Raw genomic sequence first — 6000 nt, 5'->3', positions numbered from 1 at the left:
TGATGCTTTTCTAAACAGAATAATTTTTCTATACAGTATTTGATGTTGATGTGCAAAATGCAGCCATGACATTAAGAGTAGAGTATCAGCATAAAGAAGAATTCCTCCTACCTGTGACCTGATATTCTGTTGGCAATTGAAGAACACAAAAGAAGTCTGATTACTCCGTCCATCTCACCCTTCAGCCACAGACCCTCTTTTAAAACTTAATATCTATCACATACATTGAAATTCTAGTCTACTTTCCCAGCAGAACATATGTTTAAATATTGTTCTCCTTCACTGCTCTTATTCCAGGCCAGTCCACTCATTACAGCACCACCCTGTGATGCAGAGATTGCAGATTTCCTGTGTGATCTCAAGCACATCCCAGAGCCTCACTGGTTACATGGGTAGAGCCAAGACTGGCCCAGATTTCAAAGCGTGGTTATTATTGGGTTTGTGAGCATTTCTGTTGCCCAATTTGGGCTATGGGGCCTGTCAATGCATCTGCTGACTGTATCCCCTGGGGAAATGCTGCACATGGCACACTGAATTGAATACCTTAATGCCAAGGAATAGTTTTCTCTTCCAGTCACAGAAACTTATTTTCACTTAGGGTCACCAAGCTACATTTGGAGAAAAAAAGGGCATCACATTCAGGATCCCCAGACCCCAAAGCATGGCATTAAACACAGGGAAGAGGCTGCTCCATGGCAGACCTGCTTAGGGGGGGGCTCCCAGTGGTTCTTCTGCCCATTCCCAGCACAGTTCAGTTTTGCAGATTGGTGTCAGCCCATGCATCCCACCTTGGAAACATCTTCACCCTCTTTGCAAGCCCCCTGCATCCTACCTGGATGGGGAAACACACTGTTCCCTGGGCTCACCTCAGACACATCTGCCTCTGCACTGGCAGGAGCTTTCTTTTTCATTAGCTCCTCCTTCATCACAGTTTTCTGTAATGAAGTTTTCTTTCAATACGGTTTTTTGATTTTAACTGTGCAACTCCACTGTTCCCTCCCCTCTGCTCCACTCACACATATCTCTCCGAATAGGAAGAACCCAGACTGCACGTTTCTAGCCTCGGCCTGAGCGCTGAGGCTCCAAATTCAGCCTCTTCTCCAGGGATGGAGCCAAACATTCCCTGCCGAGCATCGCCACCTGCAGCCCAGCCCGGCCCGGCCGCACCTCCCGCGCTGCCCTGCGGGGATTTTGGACACGAAAGCTTCCAGCGCATCCAGCTGGGATGCTGGATGGATGGATGGATGGATGGATGGCCCTCCTCTCTGCTGTGGCCTATGTGGCATCACACTGGAGCCAAGAACAGTGATCTCATATTATATATATATACACGATGACTCAACTGCTGAAGAAATTGTCCCCTCCCCACGCTGTGCAGTCCTTGACCATCTTTCCCAGCCCTGCAGCTGATGGTGACAACAGTGCTGCCTTTGTGGCCTCCAACACCAGGGGGCCAGTGAAAGACCCAACACTTGAGTAGCTGTTTCTATTTCTGTTTAATAGCCCTATCAGTACAGAACGGCTTTTGAATGGATTTCTGCAGAAGAAAACATCAGTGCTGTTCCAAGGAAGCAGAGAAGTCACCTGCCACCAGGTGCTGGTGACATTGCATGCTAAGTGAAGGCCAGGAGAAAAGCCCCTCTTGGCTGCTTAACCTGATTGAGACTGCTGGTTTGTATAAAATCACTGTTAAAAGCAGCACTAAGGACTGAAAGAGACCTCCTCTACTGAATCTTTCTGCTGAACATCATTTCCTGCAACCCTATTGTGAGCTTAGCCCACTCCTGGAGGGGGTGGCAGAGGCAAACTTGGTGGCTTATTAGAGCACAGCCTCCTTCCTCTACAGTTCCAGCTAATCTGGTGAACCATAAAAACAGCCACATGCCTCCTCTGGTTCTGTGTTGGTGGGAGAGGTGGTTGTGGGAGGTAACACTGCAACTATCCAAACAGAAGTGTTCATAAATAGCAGGGAATTTTAGTGCTAGCATTAAAAAAAAAAAAATCTTTCCTCTCTAGGGTTCAAATGATGAACAAATATCATGGCTGCATATATGAAAACTCAAAACAAGTCCAAACTCAGATCTTCTTATCTTCTATTTGCATTACCTTTTGGCCACCTGGAGCTGGGTCAGAAATGGATTGGTTTAGGGATTTTTTGGTTGGCAAGAAAAGAGAAACAGATTTCATTAAAAGCCTTCTATTTGATTTCTGTTTTAAGACAGTGGGCTGATGTCTGGAGAAGGGTTCTCTTACCAAAAGAGCCCTATTGCCAGGCAATTGGTACGTGCCTGGCTGCACATAGAGTAACACCACCCTCACCCCTAAATATAAGGCAGCTGATTTTCTTGGCCACCAGCATCTCCTGGGGCTTTTCCCAAATCATATGATTCTGGTAGAGAATGATTTAGAGAGGAAAAAAATGAACCACCAGCATATGTGGGCAAGCACCCTTGTTTGCAGACCTCTGTAAAACTCAAGGCATCCCATTATAGACCAGTGACCTAGCAATGAGAGTGCTCCTCACTGAGCAGCCAAGAGCCCCTCACAGGGCCAAGCAAACAGCAGCTTGGATGGATTCTGCCCTAGGTAGGCTAAAGATCCACAGAGGGCATCTTGTCCTGGTCCCCACCATCCACATCACCTAGAGGTCCCTGCTGCAGTTCAGCAGAGTGCTCTACCAAAGGCTACTTAGGATGCTAAAATACAGTCCTGGGGGTGGAAGGGTGTAAAGCACTCAAAAAGCAAAGAGCATAATCACAGTGTCAGTCCTCCCCAGAGAGAGAGGCCTCAAGGTTCCCTCCAAGATCATCTCTGTTCAGTAAATTTCCTGAGGGGTTGGGAGAAGAGAGCAACAAGCAGCAAAGCAGCAGCACTTGCAGGTGTCACTGGTGCTCAGATTGGTCGAGATTCCTGCTCTGCTTGAGGTACCTGGGTCCATTGGTGTAAAACTGGCTATCCAAAATTGCAGCCACTTCCCTGCTACTGCAAGTGAAGCCCATTTCCATGGGCTGTGTGGAAGACTGTGCCATCCACCTCTGGAGAGAGGGAAAGCCAGAGCAGGGCTGACAGGTAGCATAAAAGCAGGGCTTCAAACACCTGGATTTATTACTTCATACTTAAAGTGGTAAATGAGGTTCTTCAGTTCTGCTCTTTAAGCAAAAGAACCCCGGGGAGAAGGTTTTCTCTACCTCTTCCATATATTACGTTATAAAACCCTACAGACATTCACACTAATTCATTTCTCTACCTGAAGCTCTTTAAGGCATTGCTTAAGAGGAAAAAATCCACTCAAGTAAAATTGTTACATTCATACATTAAATATGATGAAACACAAAGCATGTATGAGATGCCTGTGAAATATTTATGTGCACATTTATTTTTTTGTGAATACTTTCTCCATTAAGATTCTGGCTTGAAGCTTTATATAAGATGCAGTTTTGCTTGAGAAGTGCAGCCAGCAGAGAATGGCAAATATAACTTTTTCTCTCAGTTAAGAGAATGACAACGATGCCCAATACATTTCAGCCTGTGTTATGGATGGAACAGGAAATTGCATTCCAATGGCTAATCCATTGTTAATTATTTCACTTCATAAATACACTTAGTCTTCATTACAACTTCATGCTGCTGGAAATAATTTAAGCTTTGGGAAAAAGATTATTGGACAAAACAATTATCAGCACGGCACTTTCTAATATTTTGATTTATTGATTTTTCACAGGTAAGAGACCTTAAACCCAGGCTTGGCTGGAGAAGATTGAACAAGTGCCACCACCTCCCAGTAGCAAACAAGGCAAGCTTTCACTGGTCTAACTCACATCTCTAGGAAGGGACTGGGGCACTGAGATTTAATGGGATGAGAACTCATTATCTTCATGTTTCTGAATGGCTTAAGTTTGGGCTGCACCACAAGCTCCCCAGAGCAATGTGGTCTCAGAGCAAAGCCCTGGGTGCCAGGGACCTGTGCCAGCAGGACACAAGCTATAATGTGCTACCAAAGAATAGATGTATCTCTAGACAGGTTATTAATCTTCTCTGGTATTCTTCCCTGGCTCTCACTTGAAGTTCCTGTTGTTCATCATCTCAAATGTCATTCAGGCTGACAAGATTTGTTACAGCAATAAGTTCTGCACATGTGCTTAGAGCTACAGTGCAGACATACATTAAATGGGAGATGAATAGGAGGCTGTCTGAGCAGTGAGTCAGGACCTCACCACACTTCCCACTAAAGGTCCTGTTCCTCCCCACTCCTCCATCCTAACAACCTGTCAGACATTCACAGCAGTAAAGTCTTCTCAATCAGAGTGAAGGTCCTTAGAGGACTAATATCTCCCTGCAAGAGCTGGCCCCTGGCAACATGAACCTGAGAGGACTGCAAGTTCCTCCAGTCAACAAGAAAAAAAGAAGAAAAAAGATACCAGGGGTTGCAGGGAGTTGGGGGGAGAATCTAATCTGTAAATCGAACAAGCAAACCAAATGTGCAAATCTTTTTGTGATGAGAGAGCATATTAAGTAGCCAGAAAGGACTTTAAGGTAAGTTCAGTGTGAGGTGGGAAGTGGAATTGCCCAGGAATATGGTTGGTAAACAAGTATTGAACCCTAAGGCTTTGCTCTGGTCAGAGTCTGCTGAGAATCCCCAGTGTCTGAACTGATTCCAGTTGAGAATAAGTCTGGACATACTTGAAGGGAAGAGTAAGTAATATATAGAGCAACATTTCCAAGTGTAAAATAAAGTTTTATGTTTCCTACTAAACTCCACAGGAGATTTTTCAGTATTATGCATTGCTTGAATTTCAGAATGGTTCAAGTAAATACATCACAAATAGCAAAGGAAATGTGTTTCAATAACACAGGTGTCCACATGAATATATGCATGAATCCTGGCACATATTTTTATTTTTCTAAGAATTGAAAAGCTGCCCTCTGGCATTTCTCATTGCTGTTTGCTGTAAATCTTAAATGAAAATTCAAACAGGAAAGGACACGAAACTCATTGGTAACCCTGAAGAAACACTGCATCAGCCCAAGATGCTGAGATTACCAAAGTCAGCCTGAGGTATCCTTATGTCAATAATTAAGCAGCAGCCGGACAGCCTGAGATTCTGGAGTGCCATTCAAACTGGACATCCGAAGTAAAACAACCCACACAAACAGTTATCCAACCAAATGCACTACATTTAAGTTTAATCCACATATCCACCCTGTTCCCCCATCACAATCACTCTCCCCTGCTTTAGCCTCTCTCTTGTCCCTGTCATTTTAGCCACTTCCTACCTTCTCAGCCACTCTCAAGAGCAAGCTGGAAGTTTGTAGCCATCTGTATGATATGCTCATTTTTGCCTTCTGCATCAGTTGTTCCCTGCATCAAGGATATTTTGCCCTAGATGGATCTCTGATTTGCTTCTTTCAACACTCCCTGGATTGTGTTTGCATTTATTACACAGAATATGGTACCAGAGAGAGGGATATGGATGCTATTTTAAAAACAACTTAATGGCTCAACTATTCATTTGCTTGTTCAAAAAAAGAAGAGGTCTAAATTTTCCCAAAGGACATCAGATGCTCCAGTTATAAAACAGCATCTGGATCCCTTGTGGAAACATTGGTCTGATGGGAATGTCAGTGGGAAAGAGACCCCTAAATACACAGAGCTTCACATTCAGTCCAGTTCCAGCTGCTTGGAGCTGGAGAATCCTGGATGCTAAATCATTCTGCCAGAAAACTTCTCCCCTTCCATCAGACAAATTACTATATTTGGTCACATTTTATTCTTGTTTGGCATAGCTTTGGCAATGCCACCAGTGGCCCAAGAGAATCTGTATTTGTTTGAAAAGCCAACATTCATGGCTTCTTCCTCTTAGAAGAATTTGACCTTTACTGGAATAGAATCTAGTAACTGGCTTTATTTCACAGGCATTTGCAAACAAACTCATGCTCACTCCACCTGCACTCCAGACCTGTAACATGCTCCTTTGGGTGGGTTTTCCATGGATGAAACCC

At 44.2% G+C, this 6000-nt stretch overlaps 1 protein-coding gene across 1 annotated transcript in view; it reads left to right on the top strand.

Moving 5' to 3' along the window:
• The first annotated feature begins 1909 nt into the window (after positions 1 to 1909).
• The window catches only part of RBMX (RNA binding motif protein X-linked), a 336703-nt gene continuing 332612 nt past the window's right edge, over positions 1910 to 6000 (top strand). The window contains exon 1 of the mRNA XM_071757986.1: positions 1910 to 1916. The gene's annotated coding sequence lies outside the window, so the exon portion shown is untranslated. The remainder of the gene's footprint in view (positions 1917 to 6000) is intronic.

Source organism: Heliangelus exortis, chromosome 14 (genome assembly GCF_036169615.1).
Source record: "Heliangelus exortis chromosome 14, bHelExo1.hap1, whole genome shotgun sequence".
Lineage (NCBI taxonomy): Eukaryota > Metazoa > Chordata > Aves > Apodiformes > Trochilidae > Heliangelus > Heliangelus exortis.
The sequence above is the reverse complement of the archived record's forward strand: the minus strand, read 5'-3'. Positions and strand labels throughout refer to the sequence as shown.